This window comes from Tursiops truncatus, chromosome 1 (genome assembly GCF_011762595.2).
Source record: "Tursiops truncatus isolate mTurTru1 chromosome 1, mTurTru1.mat.Y, whole genome shotgun sequence".
Taxonomy (NCBI): domain Eukaryota; kingdom Metazoa; phylum Chordata; class Mammalia; order Artiodactyla; family Delphinidae; genus Tursiops; species Tursiops truncatus.
In genome coordinates this window covers 100,305,944-100,324,935 of record NC_047034.1, presented here as the reverse complement: position 1 = coordinate 100,324,935, position 18,992 = coordinate 100,305,944, and the positions used below count along the sequence as shown (strand labels likewise).

Below are 18,992 nucleotides of genomic sequence, written 5' to 3'. Positions count from 1 at the left end.
TTTCATTCAGTAGGTCTGGGGTTGATCCTGCGTTGGTCCTGGGGTTGATTAGAATCTGTGCTTCTAATAAGCTTCTAGGTGATGCCAATGCTGTTGCACCTTGTACCACAATTTGAGTACCAAGGATTGGAGAGAACAGCCAATCCTCAAAGAGTTCATAGTCTAGTTACAGCCATTTCCATTTTCCACTATAGTTCAAAAAGTTTTAGCTTATTTTTCAGATTATGTATACAGTCCAGATGGCATCAAGGAGCTTCTTCCTCCTCTCAAGATCTAGATAAAATTAGATCAAAACACATCCCTAATTCTCTAGCCTCTGAAAACCCGAAGACTTTCCCACAATTTATGGAATGAGCCCAGAGACGAAACTTGGACCTTTTCCAATTTCCACAAAAAATCCACCTGCACAAGAATGTTGTCATTCGTAGAGAACATTTTGTAGGCATTGTCCGTTTATAGAGATGGGAGAAGACAAAGGGAGAGTTGACCTAACACTAGTACAAACACTCTGAAAGGGACTACTGGCTCCTGCTTCCACAGGATTAGTTCTGCGTCTGGATCGTCTCACTACTTGAAGTGCCGTGTTCATCCTGCACTGTGTGCTGTAAGTGTCACCCATAAGCTCATGCTTCATGAGGGAGGGAGCCGGTATTTGAGCTGTATCTGATCAGACACCTATTTAGAACTCTCCTTTAAACAAACAAGCTAAAAACTTTCTTCTGTTTGGATGGATTCAGGAAGCTCCATTGTTTAGTATAAATGTTTAATATGTAATAAAATTAAATACAGGCACATCTTGTTCTATTGTGCTTCACTTTTTTTGCACTTGCAGATACTGCGTTTTTTACAAATTGAAAGTTTCTGGAAACCCTGTGTCAAGCAATTTTCTATCGGTACCATTTTTCCAACAGCATTTGCTCACTTTGTGTCTCTGTGTCCCATTTTGGTAAGTCTCACAATATTTCAAACTTTTTCCTCGTTATAGTTGTTATAGTGATCTTTGATGTTTGATGCGATCTTTAATGTTCCTATTGCAAAAAGATTATGACTCACTGAAGGCTCAAATGATGGTTTAGCATTTTTTAGCAATAAAGTATTTTAAAATTAAGATATGTACATTTTTTACACATAATGCTATTGCACACTTAATAGACTACAGCGTGGTATAAACATAACTTTTATATGCACTGAGAAATGAAAAAAATTTGTGTGACTCGCTTTATTGCAATATTTATTTCATTATGATGGTCTGGAACTGAACTGACAATATCTCCAAGATATGCTGTTAATATTAAAAAAACAGTGAAATGATAAGACTAATAGACAACATAAAGCAATGCTTAATTAGTTGGTAAATGCTGGATCTATACCAATGGACAGGTCAAACATCAGGTGTTCGTAACTTCTTGTCATTCTTAGAGTCACATAAGCACATAAGCAATAATATAAATACGTTTAGTATTTTACTTAGATATAGGAAAAAATATTGCCAATGCCCTCCAGCCAAAGACCACCAGGAACATACTTGTGGTTGAACAAGGAAGGTGGGTTTATTACTCATGGCAGAAAGGAAGAATGTACACCACGGGGAACTGTGCATCTCAGTAAGATGGTGTTAGAAAGGGTTTATTGTAGGATTGGGGTTCGGGTTAAGTGATTTCAGGAGAGTTTGAGGAAGTGGGGCTTTGCTTAGCATTAAATGTCAGAAAACAGGTAATTCTATGATTGAGTATGATTAATAAATCTTAACTCAAAGGAGAGAAGACTAGTTGGAGGCTAGCCTGTAATGGGTAAAGAAGCAGCAGTCACTCATATCAGCCAGGATAGGAGGATGTTTGGCCATTTTTGTGGTTTGGACACTGTTCATGTTATGTCTCTGTGCAGACATGTTTATGGAGTGGCCTTGTTTTTGTCCTGACCCATCACAGTCAAAGAGCAGCCTTGTCTCTTGCTGATGGTCTGTGAAACTGTTTGTGTTCAACAGTAGAGTCTTAAGGCATAGCTGATAGTAGCAGGCCAGCTCCTGGAGGTTGAGAGCTGCTTTTCTTTTTCTCAATAAATTTTAGAAGCAAAATATCATTAGCCTTGCTTTTTTTCTCAGAGCAGTGTAACATGGAACACTGTTTCAGATACACTACTTTGAACAATAGGAAAATAAATGATGAGTTTTAAGCTGTAGAGTAACATGATGTTTTAGAATCACATGTGGAGAATGGACTGTGGCGGATGGACTGGAGGGGGAAGACTAAAAGGCAGGAGCAAAAGTTAATGTTTATTCATTTATTTATTCATCAAATTATTAGATACCTACTGAGTGCTAGGCACTGTGCTGGACTTTGGGGCTGCCATGGTGAATGAGACAACCCCTCCCTCAGGAGCCCACAGTCTCCCAAGGACGATAAACAAGAACCGGGTACAGCGTGATAAGCACTGTGATAGGACATCTCACAAGAGAGGCCGCTAATCCTGACTTGGGACGTGAAGGAAGCCTTCTGGAGAAACCAATTATGAGTTGGAAAAGACAGATGCACACAGTGGGAAAATGGGAAGCATGTTTCAAATTGAGGAATTAGCATGCTTGGGGAAGTGTAAGACATCAAGAGGCAATTGCAAAGTCCAGGCAAGAAGAAGTGAGGGTCTGGATTAGTGCAAAGAAGGTGGCGAACAAGAGAAGGTGGTAAGAAGAGGAGAGATTAGATGTGGGAGGTGATGGAAAGGAGGCAACTAAGAAGAATCCCATATTTCTGTTTGGAGTAATGCCACTAGTAAGGGTAGGGGAATATGTTTTTTATGGGTGTGTGGGTGCACTTTGGGGAAGTACAATCATTTGTGGACAGGCTGCATTTGCAGTCCTATGGAACACCCAGATGAAGTTAAGAAGGCAGTTGGAGGTAATACATAGCTCAGAATCCTTTTTTCTAGATAGAGATATGGGAGACATTGGATAAAGGAGGTAATAAAGATACAGACTGGATGGAATTATCCAGGTGGAGTACAAAATTTTCAAAAATAGCAATATTTAAGGGTTAGGTAGAGTGAGCAGAACTTGTGTGGCTGGTGTGAACTTCAGAAATTTAGGGTACAAATATGATCACATCTTTTGTTTAACAAATTGACTGAGTCCATATTAGCAAGGTTTCATAATTTCCTTCCTCAAAAATGTCCATTAATGGCAGGTACTGATTCAGCCCAAGGATTGGAGCTTTGTTGGTCAGTCTTCTTCCAAGCGTCAGGTGGAGAGAGCACTGGAGCCTGGTAAGTCCATTGCCTTTGTTTCTTGAGTCCACAGGGTATTACCATTGAAGACTAATCCTGCAGTTTGATGGATGGTGTTGGGATGCCCTTGCTGGCCTGTTAGATGACTGTGCAGACCACAGCAGTGGGTATTAGGGTCACAGCTACACTTAATTCACACTTATGCGCAGCAATTTTCCCCCAACATGCAACAGCAATGGCAGGATGGTTGGGGAGGTAATTCTGCCACTGTGTGCTGAAAACAATGTACCCACCTTCCACCCCCATGAATTCTGGGGTCTTTGTGCTGCTGTATCTTATTTTCCTGGTATGTTCAGCTCTTGGAATCCTTGGTCACTTCTCCCCTAGCAGACTTTCCTCAGGACTCCTTGATGGATCCTTAACAGGCTTCCCTGACGTTGAACCATGGAGTCTGGAGTTTGGGGCTCTGATGTCTTTTCCTCAAGCAGGCCTTCAGTTCCTTGTAGGGACTGAGTCACCTCCTCCCCAGTGTCTAGCTCTGCACACCAATGGGAGAGACAGTTTTTGCTAAGACAAAAAAGTAAGTCATGCATGTCTACTTGCCCTATATCTGCACAACTAAATGACCCTTCTCCAGACCAAGAAGCTCAAGTTCTATCAGATCTAAAAAGAGATCAGCTTGGTGCTTTGTGACCACCTACAGGGGTGGGATAGGGAGGGTGGGAGGGAGATGCAAGTGGGAGGGGATATGGGGATATATGTATATGTATAGCTGATTCACTTTGTTGTACAGCAGAAACTAACACACCATTGCAAAGCAATTATAGTCCAATAAAGACGTTAAAAAAAAAATAGTGGAGGGTGGATAGGCAGCTTTTTTAGCCAAGGAGAAGGAAAGTTAAGAGAACAGGAGAGACTGTGACAAGGAAACTGGGAGTTATAAAGAAGTGAGTGATCAATACTTTCAATCTTTATCAGATTAAATAAGTGAAAACTGAGAAGGATCCACTGAATTTCGACTTGGAGTTATGGCTGGCTAGTCACATGACTGCAGTGGTTTGAAGAGTGAATGAAAGGTGGAGTAGAGGCGGTAAGTCTACACTCTTCTTACAAGAACCTTGGCTGTGAAACCAAAGTAGGATAAAGTAGGGGTGGTGGTGATGTAGGAGGTGGGCTTCCTGAGAACCAGCAAGGGTAGCTCCGAGGAATTCCAGCCTCATCTTATCTGCTTCTTTAGGAATTTTGAATTAACTGAAGGCCTGGTGTAGTGCGATCACCTACTGAAGTGTCAAAATGATAAATGAGTTATTTTCTTAAAATAAACTTCATTCTTTAGAACAATTTCAGATTGATAAAAAAAAAAGATTGCAAAGATAGTACAGAAGTTTTCCATGTACCTCACAAGATTTCCCCTATTATTAACATCTTTCGTTAGTATTGGTATATTTGTTACAATTAATGAACCAGTGTTCGTACATTATTATTAACTAAAGTTCCTACAATATTCAGATTTCCTTAGCGTCTACCTGATATTTTTTTGTTGTTACAGGCTCCCATCCAAGATACATAACATTTAGTCATCATGTCTCCTTAGACTTCTCTTGGCTTTGACAATTTCTCAGACTTCCCTAGATTTTGATGACCGCAACCATTTTGAGCAGTACTGGTCAGGGTATTTTTTTGTAGAATGCCCCTCAACTGGGATTTGTCTAATGCTTTTTATGATTAGACTAGGGTTGTGAGTTTTGGAGGGGAAGACCCCAGAATGCCGGTTTTTGTTTTTCTTTTTTTTAAGGCAAGTAAAGCCGGCAGACCGAGAAGATGGCAGACTGGTGCCTCTGAGAAACCATGTTATCGGGGTTTGGATGCCAGTTTCTTTTATAGCACAGAGAGGGGGAGGAGATGAGGAAGTAAAGTAAAAAGGCCAGAAGTTTTGCAAATATCCCCTGGAATGGCCAGCCTCAGGGAGGGGATGTGTTAATATCTTCTTTCTTGAAGCCATCCACAGGTGGGTGGGCTCGGATCCTCTCCCTGTGAGCTGAACAAAGGCACTTTAACATTCAGGCAGAGGGGCAGGGTTCCCTGAGGCAGGCCATTATGTATGATTAAAATAACAAGAGCAACGAAAAGGAAAGGTTAAAGTCAAAGAAACAGATTGAACATGGAGTCTGATTTAGCTCTTTCCTGTTACAATTCCCCACTGTCAATGTCCATTCCACAATCTTGTGGAAAAAGGGGTGACAACGTTTTAACTCTTCCGTCTGATGGATCTTTCTGGGAGTGTCCACCGTCGGGTGTCAGTGATCCAAATGTTGAGATTCGTGTTACACTTTGGAAGTGTCTACTTTATGCCTGTAGAGTTGAAAGTATTTATAACCTAAAAGTTGAGAGTTATCAGGAATTTTGAGGTCTTCAAGCCCAGGAGGCCACATCTCAAGTTAAGGAATTTAGCATTTTTCTATGTATGGGAAGATGCAAGAGTCTGGGCTCACTGAAATCATTTCTTTGATATGCACCACAGCTATCTGGGGCCTGTATCCTGGATTTTCATATCTTGAGTTTCCTCAGAGCTCACCATAGGGAGTGGCTGCAGTCTGATGGCTGCTAGATGGCAGGTATTCTTCTCCTTCCTGCATTTCCTCAGGGCTCACCGGCTCAGGTTGGAGGGCTGCGATCGCTGATGACTGATCCTCTCCTCTTGGTCACGAATTTGACCAATAGTTGGGAGACATTTCATGATCAAATTTTGTCCCACTGTGCTGGGAGGCTCATCGCAGGTCAGGCGAAAATTCTTGATATGCCACTCCAAGTGCTAATTTTTGGATTAGGCCCTATTGATAATTAAAGATTCTCTGGATCCTCTGTTTAATTATGATCCAGGAGACATTTTCCCTTGTTGCGTCTTCCCATACCTAGAATCGCATTATTACAATTATGTTATAAAAGTGATCTATTTCCTTAAGATGTTTAGCCATAGAAGTTTTGTTGGAGGCCTGGTTACACACTTGGTACTGCAAGAGACAACACTCATAAAATAGACAGGATATAAGTAATGCAGCTAGTAACATTGACAAAGACACAGTGCAGCAGGGAGATACAAAGCACACACAATTTGGAAATAAAGAACTAATTAAAACAATGATTAGCATAGTATGAAGTCCACAGGAGAGCCAGCTGGAGAAAACAAATTCTGGCAGGGTCAGGTAGAGAGAAAAAGATAAACATTTCCTCTTTGTTTACAAAGGCATACTTTATCAACTGTTGTAGGTCACAGCATAAGAGAAAAGATTTTTCCGAAAAACAAAGATTAAAGCCAGAATATTTCCCAAAGTCATAAAATTATAAATCATGTTTACCAGTTCATTTATTCCCACGTAATTAATTCCCATTGATCTGGATGAAATAATCAGGTTTCCCTTTAGTTTTGTCATTTGTTACCCAGTCCAGTGATATTATCTAAAGGCTATCAGAAACTTATATTTGTTAAAAAGTTCCTTTTTATCAGTCTTCTTGAAGAATTTTCATTTTGTAAAAGCATCAGGACAAAAAACTTAAAATAGCATGGTTAAAGATTTGAGTACAATGTAATTTTGGATATAACATTTTAGAATAACTAGTATTATGATTGATAACATATCAGGACATATCAGATGTTAGGGATTCCATATAAAATTTGGAATATCTATATAAATGACATTTATCCATACTCTGTAATCTAAGGTTCATCTCCAGTCACTTGACAATGTTTTTGAAGTAATTTAACATACGAAATAAACTTAGTTTGACATCTCTCTCTGAGATGTTTCAGAGATGTTCTTTCGAAGTATACCGGGGTCAGATGGAGGCTAAAAAGCTTTAGTCAGATTTTGATATTTGGGAATTTTGTTAAAAATATCAGAAAGGTTTCAAAATACAACAGGATCGTAGGTCACTGTGAAAGAGTACTTATTCATTTAACCAAAGTCACAAAACGATTAAAAGAAAACAAATATGGATCACTTAAGGGCACAGAAACTTACATAATCTGTTATCGAAAGAAGCACTTCTAACACAGAGAGATCAAACTCCAGTCTTGTATTAGCTTATCTAAAAAAAAAAAATCCATTTACTTAGTTAACATCAATCTTAGTTAATCCTGATCATGTACAAAACTTTCTCAGCAAAATGTAATTCCATTCCTCATATATTCTTAACTGAAAACACACATTCTACCGTACTGAAATGTTTTATTATTTTCAGTAGCTTTAATTATATATTTAAATTAGAATCCCCAACTCTTGAAAACCTTAATTTCTAGTGACAACCAAGAGGCAAGTAATAGTTACCAAAATCTGGAGAACCTATTTTAGATGATTTTTAGAACACAATTATTCTTATAGTTTACCTAAAATCTCTTATTTTTATTTACTTTAAAGTTTCATCATATCAAGTTATTTTTCTTGCTGACAAATTTGCAACAAATCTAACAAGATTTCATTTAACTTCTATTAAACCTAGGTGCAGTGAAAGTACTATACTTAATGTTGATGGCTCTAAGGACATGTCTCTATTAATTAGATCAACAAACTTAAACATGAATACCAGGCATTAATTTAATACTAAATATTTCCCAGTTCACATGAACCTGAAACTCATTTAGCTTAATTTCTCTTGTATTTAGAATTGTTTGGTTTGTAAGCACTTTTCTTTAAGCCAATTAAATAGAGCTCATTTACAGACTAACCTCAGCAATGTTACCCAAAGACAAAAACACATACAAACACACAAACAGACATCATAGTTCTCATTTCAAAATTCCAGCCCAAGTCAGGTACAGCAATGTAAACCCCATCAGTTTACAAAAGAGGTTGGATTAAAGTTGGGTTTCTGGCAGATGGAAAAAATTAAGCTCACTTGTTCAGATGGTTAACCCCTTTCTACTAATACTTATGGAAAACAAGTCAAGTTCTAAATTACTTTTTATTTAGTACCCTCTTTTTCAAAATTTGCATTTTAAAAAGATGGCAGAAATAAGTGTTTTTGAGAAGACCAGTTAGGACATTGTATCTCAAAGATATAGGCAAGTTTCTCCTAGGATGACTTTGTTTCCCCTTTGTTTAATATTTATAAGTCTCTTAAGATCACCCGTATTTATTAGAAAATCAATCACCTTGTTCCCCACTGTCAATGTTACCTGCGGCTCCTGTGGGGAAATCAGAATCGGATGCCTTAAGTCCAAGGGAGTCCCCTGGCCTTTTACAGGATATCGGGGCACGGGAAATTGCCTTGCTGCAGAAGTGGCCCCGGTCCAAATTGGGTGCCCTGTTGGGTCTTAGATGGTGATTCTAAACCAGGTCCCTGTGTCCTGGGGGTTACCATAGAAACTTGTATTTGATCCCCACAGGTAGGGGAAACAGGAGGTGGTGAATCTGTTGGCGGCACGGGGTGGGAGGGGGCGGGGGCAGTTGGAACAGCTGCCGGTGCAGCCTGCTCGGCCACTGGGGAGATGAACAGGCTGGGTTTGGGGGGTTAAGTTTTGAAATAACATGTCCCCACTCGCATTTTCTTTTTCTTTTCCCTTGTAGAACAGGTTTCCCTTTGTGTTTCCTTTCAGACCACTGCACCATAAGGTGGCAGCCCTCTGACTCCTTTTCCTCCTGATGCAATAGCATAAATGCTCCACATATGGAATCTCATCTCTTTTCCCTGCTCTTTTGCAGAACATTTCTAACTGCGAGATTGTATAATAATTGAGTGAGCCATTCAGGGGCCATCGTTCTTCTGATCATAACATATATTGGGTCCACATCTTATTACAATAGTATATCATGTCTTTCTTAGTTATAGGCTCACGGCTATGTTTTGCCCATTTATCTAATATATTCCCCAAAGGCCTCTCCTTAGGGATAGATGGAGTATTTTCCACCTTTAAAAGTTTGATAACACCAAGACACAAAAGACGCAGACAAAGTCCAACACAAAAGGCACAAATTCTAGCCTCGATGCACACAAAACCAAGACAAAACCAATGAACTAGTTCCCAGATCGGGTAGACTTACCCTACAAAACCAACGAACTAGTTCCCAGAGAACCAGTTCCCAGGATCAGGTAGAGTCCAACAATTACCCCCTCCAACAGGGTACCCCAACCAGATTGGTTTGGTCCGTGAAGGAAAAGCCCAGATTATGGGGGGAATATGTTCCCGGCATGCACGCCGGTGCGACTTACCCTCCAGAATCAAATCGAGTCCATCGACTCATAGCCACAAACTGAAGTTTGTCGGTTCCTTGCTTCAACTGCCAAGCTCTGGGGTAGCCAGTGCCGCTGCAGGGAACTTTGGAGGGAAGATCCTCAGGACAAATGGTCCTGGCAGCTGCTAGGGCCTTGCCCCAGTATTCCCCTGACCGGGGCCAGTTAGCCAGGAGCAGCAAGGCTCCTGGCTGGCTAAGCCGAATTTGTTACTGAGTCCAAGCTCCCTCTGCTGGCCGCACGATAGACCAGTGAATCGGAGACAAGGTGTTGAGGCAAGGAGTAGGACTTTATTTGGAAAGCTGGCAGACCGGGAAGATCTGCGAGTCTCTGAAAAACCATCTTGCAGAATGCCATGTTAATCACATCATGTCAAAGGTACATACCATTAATGTGACTTATCACTTTTTTTTAAATACATTTATTTATTTTATTTATTTATTTTTGGCTGTGTTGGGTCTTTGTTGCTGCGCGCGGGCTTCCTCTAGTTGCAGCGAGCAGGGCCTACTCTTTCTTTGCAGGCTTCTCACTGCGGTGGCTTCTCTCGTTGTGGAACATGGGCTCCAGGCGTGTGGGCTTCAGTAGTTGTGGCACGCAGGCTCAGTAGTGTCTCATGGGCTCTCGAGCACAGGCTCAGTAGCTGTGGTGCATGGGCTTAGTTGCTCCGCGGCATGTGGGATCTTCCCAGACCAGGGATCGAACCCGTGTCCCCTGCATTGGCAGGCAGATTCTCAACCACTGGGCCACCAGAGAAGCCCGACTTATCACTTTTGATTTTGACCTTGATCACCCGGATGAAATATTATTTGTCAGGTTTCTCCACTGTAAAGTTACTCCCTGCACACCAGCCTCCCCCATTCTGCCCTCTTTGGATGGAAATCACTATGCACAGCCTACACTCAAGGAATCAGGAGACAGGCTTCGCCTCTGTGAGGGTGGAGTATCTACATAGTTTATGTGGAAGTCTTCTGAACCACAGCCTTTTCTTTCTAGGGTAAGTGAATTTTTAATCCTCCTATAAAAGACTCAATGACTTCATGCCTTGCTTTCTAAGATTAAACCTGTAGCATAAATTTCATCCAGGAAGTTAGCTATTTGGTTCATATTTTTCGATACAGATTAACATGCTGACAGTAGCAGAAGATGAGAGCAGTGAAGAAGAGCCTCACAAAAATATCACTGAAAGTGTCTTATGCACGTATTTCTTGTACTAGTCGTTAACATTTCCATAGGCCAAGAAAAAAGTCATTTAATAAGAACTGCTGGTAACTGAGTGACTTGAATAACATGAAGCTGAAGTACCGAATCAACATTTTTTGTCACTTTTTATTTTCTAATTTCTCAATAGATAGAACAGCTTAAAAAAAAGTCAACGTTAGTGAGTTTCATGTCCTTATAATTAGCCCTAAGAATGAAAGAGAAACCACAGAATAAAACAAACTGGTTGTGTTAAGCAGCCGTAGGTAGTTTATCTAGGCTCTTTCCCTTACTAGTTGTGTGAGCTATGGCAAATTACTTAACTTCCGTAAGCCTCAATTTTCTAACCTATAAGTTAGAATGATAGTAATGCCTACATAACATAATTTTTGAGGATTAAGTGACATAATGTATTTCAAACTATATTTGTAACCTATAAAGCTGCACTAGTCACTCAAGCTACTATTCCTGGGGTGACACTCAGCCAGGGTGCACTGCTGCAGCCAGTATAGATCTTTATGCCTAATGTTCGTTAGATTGGTCAGAGCCCAAGCTGCATTAGTGTTTAACATTTTGATGATCACTGCTGCTAGCTGCTTGTGAGCTGCACGGAGAGACTGCTTCCTCCTGGCCCTCACAGTCATTTACTTATGTACTGTTGGGACTAGCACAGTACCTGGGCCTCTCTACATGTGAATAATTAAGATGCTGTGATGCTTGGAGATCTGGCGTTGGGGAATTTGAAAGGCAATCTTTCCTCTTGCAGAACGTGTGCTTGCGATGGCTGAGTCAGCAAGCCAGGTTGGTACAGCCCTTCCCAGTGTGTGGTCCTGTGGACCCCCATCTGTCGCTGTGAACATTTAAGGCTGTGTAGATTTAGTATTTAGTAAAGGTAGGTTTGTTCTTTCCTTGATTTCTTTTTATTAAAATGCTACCCAAAGTACTGATCAAATGAGAGAAATTATGCCCCTGAATAATTTCTTGAGTATAAGAAAGTTAGGTATCATAGAAAGCAATAAAAAATTCCAAACCATAGTTGAACTGAGTTAGGAAATAGCTGCTCCAGGGAATTACATGACACCAGTAAATAAGAATAATATTGAGGAGTATCTCCTCAAATACATTATATATAACTTGAAGTTACTTTATTGAATCACTTCCACTTTTGCTGGAAAAAAATGCTTTTGGAAGAAATAAAAGTGCTTTTGGAAGAAATATTTAATAATATAATTTTCCAATCACATTTCATGTTTTGTTTTTCCAAGTCACAATTTTGACTAAAGAGTTTAATTTTTGATTTATAAAATTGTACTGATTGTCTGAGATTGAATACAGAAATATTTTTTAACAATTGCAAATCACTTATTAATATGCTTTTGTCCTGGCAGTGAAAGCTCCGAGTCCTAACCATTGGACCACCAGGAAATTCCCTTAATATGCTTTTTTAAGGGCATCACTTTGGGAAAAAAGTCATCATATATTGTATTTTGTGCACATAATTGAAGGAAGAACTGTATCACCAGATCAAGGATGAAGCTGTCTTCAAGAACAACCTGAACAGAAACTGAATGATGCCCCGATTCTCATCTCGCTCTCTCTCCACCTTCTGTAAGCTTTCACTTTGAACTTACGGTGATGGTGGGGTGGGGGGAGAGGCAGGGGAAGAATCTACTATACAAAGATCAAGAACTTTGGGGGTCATTCAAAACTAGGTTCAGATTCGGTTTTGCAAACTTAACTTGGACATGTTATTTAATGGCTCAGAAGGGATAAAGGTCTGCTCAGTAACAACTCTCTCTCAGGCTTTTTGGGGAGAATTACATGTAATGATATACATAGGCACTTCGCAGCTGCCCATAGTAGCCACTCAGTACAAAGTATTGTTATTATTATAAATTTAAGATATTATTTGATGACAAGTCTTTCTTGCCTGCTCTTCTATCATCCCCCTGGCTGAAAAGCAAGCATGCAAAAAGTGCAAAGATCAGCTTTAATAGATTCTAAGACGCCATCAGTTGTAAGATGGGTCATTATTTTATGTACCACTGCAAAACAAAACAAAATATGCTGCCAATTGTACTGTGGCTCACTTTCTTATCACTTGAAGTTTCTATTTTACACTTCTTGAAAAAGCTTTTTTAGACTTATGTAGATGTACATTATCAAATATCACTCTTGTGCACACATAAACAGGAAGATATAACCAAAATAACTAAAGTAGTCTTAAAACAACTTCACATTCTGTGTCTGTCGACTGTGAATCATACATCAACTTGGAGGCACTGGTGTCTGTTTTTTCACTGGTGTCTGTTTTTGTCATCCTTTGTTCCAACGAAAGCATCAGTGAGACAGTATTTCTTAAAAAAAAAAGATGCTCCACTAATGCTAGAATTCTAGAACTTTTTCCAAGTTGCTGATACCCATTCTGCCATTCTGCAAATTTTGATGCTGCTATTTTCATGATCTCACCAGAAATCAAGTCATCAAGGAAAACAACCAAATTAATGCATGTGCAAGCCACATCAGTCTTCTCTGCTGCCTGGCCAATGGCCAATAGAAGGTACCATCCATGGTATAAAGCTTTTCAATTCCAGAGATGTTAAAATGTAGAAAACTATGTGCATCTAAGAATTGATGTACAAATGGTAGATGGTCTATGTCATTACACATTCCTCACCTAGCAGAAAAGTCATCATAAAATTATTTGTAATAGTGAGCTCATCTAGTGCATTAATAATATTTGAATAATTGCTCTTTAGTTTGTATAAAATGAGGTGTACTTGTATCGGTCTTTTTTTTTTTTTTTTTACATCAACAGACAATGGTAGGCTGAGCTTTTAGGCGAAAAACAACTTGCCCTGAGTGAAGGGATGGTCTTCTTCATCTGTATTAACATCTTACTCACAGAGAGACAAGTTGGTGCCATTTGAAGATACTTGAAACCTGCAGCTTTTTCTTGCCAAGATTTGTTGTTATACATAAAAATCAAGCATCAGCAAGGTTTCAATATTTCAGTTATTTCAAGAATAATTCCCTTCAGCTTTCAAGTCGAGGGCATACTCAGGTCAAATTCAGAAAAATGAAGAAATCTTATAAAAATATTATACACTTTCTGTTCCCACCAATACTCTTTTTAAAAAATTGAGATATATTATACATAAAATAAAATGCACGGTTCTTAAAAGTATGGTTAAATGGCATAAACTCATGCAACTACCACCCCAATCAAGAAATAGAATGTTTCTATCGTGACAAAAAGTTCCCTGGGCCTCTCTCCCATCAATCCCCCGTCCCTTCAACATAATCTATCTTTTAACTTAAATCATGGGTCAACAACATGTTGAAGTATCAGAAAAAGAAAAGAGAAAAGAAAAGAATCTTTTTAAATGATCATGAGTTACACAGTGGAAAATCTGAGTCCCATAACTTCGAATTAATTACTACAGCTGCATTGTTATATATAATACCCTGTTGTCAAGTGACATTTTTATTTTTAAAATAATGAGTATTGGGCTTTCCTGGTGGCGCAGTGGTTGAGGGTCCGCCTGCTGATGCAGGGGACACGGCTTCGTGCCCCGGTCCAGGAAGATCCCACATGCCACGGAGCAGCTGGGCCCGTGAGCCATGGCCGCTGAGCCTGCGCGTCCAGAGCCTGTGCTCCGCAACGGGAGAGGCCACAACAGTGAGAGGCCCGCGTACCGCAAAAAACAAAAAAACAAAAAACAAAAAAACTAAGGCTTAAAATGATGAGTATTAACCTGAATAATAAATAAAATATATACCCCAGTCACATATTCAGGTGGAAATATGATATATTTCTAGCCAGACTGGATCATGTACCATGTGGGCTCCCATTTCAGTTTGGGACATAGACACTATATAGATTTACCTACCACGTGACTTCCCGACTTAGTATTGTGTATTAGCTGTAATAATTACTTTAAAATTCATTTTTTCTTTGTTCATAATATAGTCAAGCAAAATGGTAACTGTGGACTACTGTTACTCACAGGTTAAAAGTTACTGTAAATGTGACAATATACTTCATCTCCCTTTTCACTCCCCTGTATGAAACTGTGGGGCTTCGTTAGGAGTAATCCACTCTTTCCTTTGCCCATTCATGCTTTCTTCATTCCTCTGAATGTGATTCAAGTAAAGACATGGGTAGTAATCTGCTTGCTTGATGTTGATGTGTATCAACATATTCAAGGGTGAAAAAAACTGGTGGGAATCAGAGTAGAGGTAACAAGAAAAACAAAGCACAGTCTATTTACTTTGACACTATGACCATGCATTCACTCATTTTCGATTTATTCTACAAATATCGAGTTCCTTTTGTATGCCAGTCACTGTGCTAAGAGTCGGAGATACTTTCAAAGGTGGAAGAGAGACATCCCCTCCTCTCATGAAAGTCATACCCTACCAGGATTGTAGACGCATGAGCAACTATAATGCAGCCTGACAGGTGTGTAAATATGATAGGTGGAGGGGAAGTAGAGGAGGGGTCTTCAACTCAGACTCAGAAGGATGGGTGGGATTCAGACATGAAGAATGAATAAGAATTCACCAGGCAAAGATGTGGGAAAATATCTTACGAAAAAGGAGAATTGGAGCTAAGGACAAAGTATTTGGTAATATGATCCCAATAGTAGGAACCCTGGTTCTGCCTATTCCAGAAGTATAATGTTCCTTTTAAAAGTAATGAAGCTATCAATGAAGAAATTTCTGGCCAATTAATGTTTCAAAGGGCACTAAGAATCACATAAATATAGCAGGATTTTATCTGAAACAACAATAGACAAAGTATTCTAGCCCAGTGTTTTATTCTCAGATAGCTTTTATATTCCAAAGGAGAGAGAGACAGAGACAAGAGACAGAGACCCTTCCAAGCGCTAACAGTGCCACAAAGGAAACTTTTTTCTGTTTTCTCGGCTTGATTTTTCTCCTCACTAAACACAGAGTAAAACAAATAAATGAAAACAACGGGGAAATACATAGACACTACCACAAAGCAACTATCGTTCTGACGCAGATTGTGTTAGAAACTGGCAAACCAGTGTTTCTCTGTTCCAACTGCTGAGAAATAACATCACCTTCATTGTGAAATTCTTGAGATGTGGGCAGGCAATCTCATCTACTCCATGATTTCAATAGGCTGCCCATTGCCGAATGTGTGGTCTTTTAAGACCTGTCTCCCTCACTTCACTGCAACCACAGTTTCACCAGGACCCAGTGTAATACTCGGCACATGGTAAGGCGCTCAATAAATGCTTGTTAAGAATGAAAGCGGAGATCTCTCTCCAGCCATCTTTCCCTGTAGTTTTCCTCCTCCTCCCCTGGCCCTGTGATGGGGAACCTCTAACACAATAGCCAAACCAGGCTTTTCCTGGGCCTCCTCTGATGGCCTTCCGTTCACCTGGCAGGACACTCATCACCCCACCCCAGGAAAGGTTGATGTCTCCTAGACGATTTGGAGCTCCTGGAGGGCAGTGATGTCTTATTTAATAGTCTTGAATGCCTGAGTCCTCACGAAGTCACTAGCATATGGTAGGCACTGCGTGATCCAGTTGAATACGCAATTGTTATGAAGAGTTTATAAACTTTGCAGTGAGTTTATTTGTATTAAAATATATGTTTAGTGCATTCCTGATTTGCCAGGTGCTGTTTTAGACGTGGAGGATACCGAGGTGATAGGGCTCCTGGCTTCGTGGGAGTTAGAATGCTAGTGGAGATAGACAGTAGACATGCCTGACTCTGTTTTTGATGTTAGACTGCCCACAGCTTTCAAGCACCCCCCCCCCCCACCTTTCCCCTCTGTCTCGCCTCTGGGAAAGTGGGTAAGAAAGTCTGGGCACTCCCTCTCTCCTTCAGACCACAGAAACCCCTGTGGTGCCGAGGAGAGCTCCAGCCCAGCCCCGCCCTTAACCAGATGAACCCCAGAGCCAATGGCCCCTGCCTTCATTCAGGCCCTGCTCTTCCCAGAAAACCTCAGCTTGTGAGTAACAGACCCTCTCAGACCCTTTTGGGGCCTGTGTGTCCTCGTCACTCTGGACATCTGAACCAATTTGGTGGTACTGGTGGGAGGCCATCCTGCTCTCTCTGGGGCAACCATGAGATGCTTGTCAGCAAATAAACGAGATTTCAGGTAATGGTAAATGTTGTGGGAAAAATAGAATGGGACAGTGAGACAAGGAGTAAAGGTGGGGGTCGAGGGACACGGAAAGGGTGAGCTCTACAGAATTATGGTATGTGACTACTTAACCTCTTGGTCAAAACTTGACTTCATGCGGGGACTGCCAGCTGTCTCCTGGTGCTGTTTTCCCTCTCTCCATAATAAGAAAGAAATAATGACGAGAATACTTCATTTCTTCCTCCACCTTTAGCTGGGTACATGGCCTCCAAGAATAAAAATGACATTTCCTGGCCCCCCTTTTAGCTGGGAGCACTCATGCGACTAAATTTCAGCCAGTGGGGTGTGCCTGAGCCCCATTCTCCTGACCACATGTAGACTTGGTGGTTGGGGCCCCAGTGGCCACCCCAGACCATGGCATGACCGAGGGGGTTCCAGCTGTGGGGAGCAGAGCCACAGAAGAAGAGTTTGGACAAATGAACTTATTTACAAAACAGGAGTCACAGATGTAGAAAACAAACTTATGGTTACCAGGGGATGGGCAGGGGGAGGGATAAGTTGGGAGATTGGGACTGACATATACACACTACTATATATAAAATAGATCACTAACCAGGACCTACTGTATAGCACAGGGAACTCTACTCAATACTCTGTAATGGCCAAATGGGAAAAGAATCTAAAGAAAGAGTGGATATATGTATATGTGTGACTGATTCACTTTGCTGTACACCTCAAACTAACACAACATTGTAAATCAAATATACTCCAATAAAAATTAAAAAACATTAAAATTAAGTCAATCCAAAAAACAAGAGGAGTTTGGAGCCTCACACGGAGGGGCCCAGCAGCTCTGCCTGCCTCCCTCTATTTGAAGGTCTAAGAGAAAACCACTTGTATCTTGTGAAAGACACCGAAGTTTTAGGTTCTGTGCTTCTCTCACCTGAACAAATTCTGAAGTCATGCATTTGTTGAACATATCACTTTAGAACCTGTTATCTGCTCTCTTCATGTCCTTCACCAACTCTGTTCTCTCTACTTAGCTCCAGTTCTTTTCTTCTTTTCCCTTCGCTCCTATTTATCCCTTTTACTTCTGTCCTTTTTTCCTTAATTGAGTACTGTGCAAATTTCAAGTATCTTGATATATTATCTACAAATCACATTTTAAAAAGTAACTTTTATTATAGAGAGTATAAAATATACAAAAATAGAATAAAATGCCAAATCCTGTACCCACAACTCTGCCTCACCAATTATTTACCTACGGTCAAGTCAGCTCCATCCATTCCCCAGCTTCTTCCCCCTTCCTATGTTATTATTTTATTTTATTTTATTTATTTATTCTTGGCTGCATTGGGTCTTTGTTGCTGCGCGCAGGCTTTCTCTAGTTGCAGTGAGCGGGGGCTACTCTTCGTTGTGGTGTGTGGGCTTCTCATTGTGGTGGCTTCTCTTGTTGCGGAGCACAGGGTCTAGGCACGTGGGCTTCCATAGTTGTGGCGTGCGGGCTCAGTAGTTGTGGCTCGCGGGCTCTAGAGCACAGGCTCAGTATTTGTGGTGCATGGGCTTAGTTGCTCCGCGGCATGTGGGATCTTCCTGGACCAGGGCTCGAACCCGTGTCCCCTGCATTAGCAGGGAGATTCTTAACCACTGCGCCACCAGGGAGTCCCTTCCTACATTATTTTGAAGCAAACCTCAGGCCTTGTATTATTACTGAATAAAGTTTCAGGTCTCTCTATGTGTAAAAAGCTGATAAATCAATCTTCTTCTAGAAATAAAGTCGAATTCCTAAATCCTGGTTTCCTTCACTTCATAAAAATCATCCTTTTCACATCACCTTCTAAAGCGTTCGTCTTCCTAGTTCTCCTCTTTGCCCCTCCCCCTTCCTTCTTTTTTCCCTTTCTCTCTCCCTTTTCCCCTCCCTCTCTCTGCAGCTAATACATCTTCTGCTTATGGGGCCCCCACTCTTTTTTTTTTTAAGGAGACCCAGGTCTAATTTTCCCAGTCACAGTTTTGATATTTTGATATACTCCCTTTTAATTGTCAACCACTGAGAATCTATTTTGCCAAAATGGCAGCATTTACTCATTTATAGTCCCTTTACGAGTTTGGAGAAAAAGATTTTTTATAAAATTCACATAGTCCCCAGCCCTGCGGACCCCCTCCCCCCATCCCCCCAGATAATAAAAACTCGCTAAACTAGGAATATGCACTGGCAAAATGC

At 40.6% G+C, this 18,992-nt stretch overlaps 1 long non-coding RNA gene across 1 annotated transcript; it reads left to right on the top strand.

Moving 5' to 3' along the window:
• Positions 1-815: 815 nt before the first annotated feature.
• Positions 816-17,308, top strand: LOC109547427 (uncharacterized). Its single transcript, XR_004528151.2, has 6 exons — positions 816-946; positions 2,304-3,255; positions 4,195-4,306; positions 10,258-10,438; positions 11,408-11,533; positions 12,030-17,308. It is a non-coding gene; the product is annotated as an uncharacterized lncRNA (long non-coding RNA).
• The last annotated feature ends 1,684 nt before the right edge of the window (positions 17,309-18,992 follow it).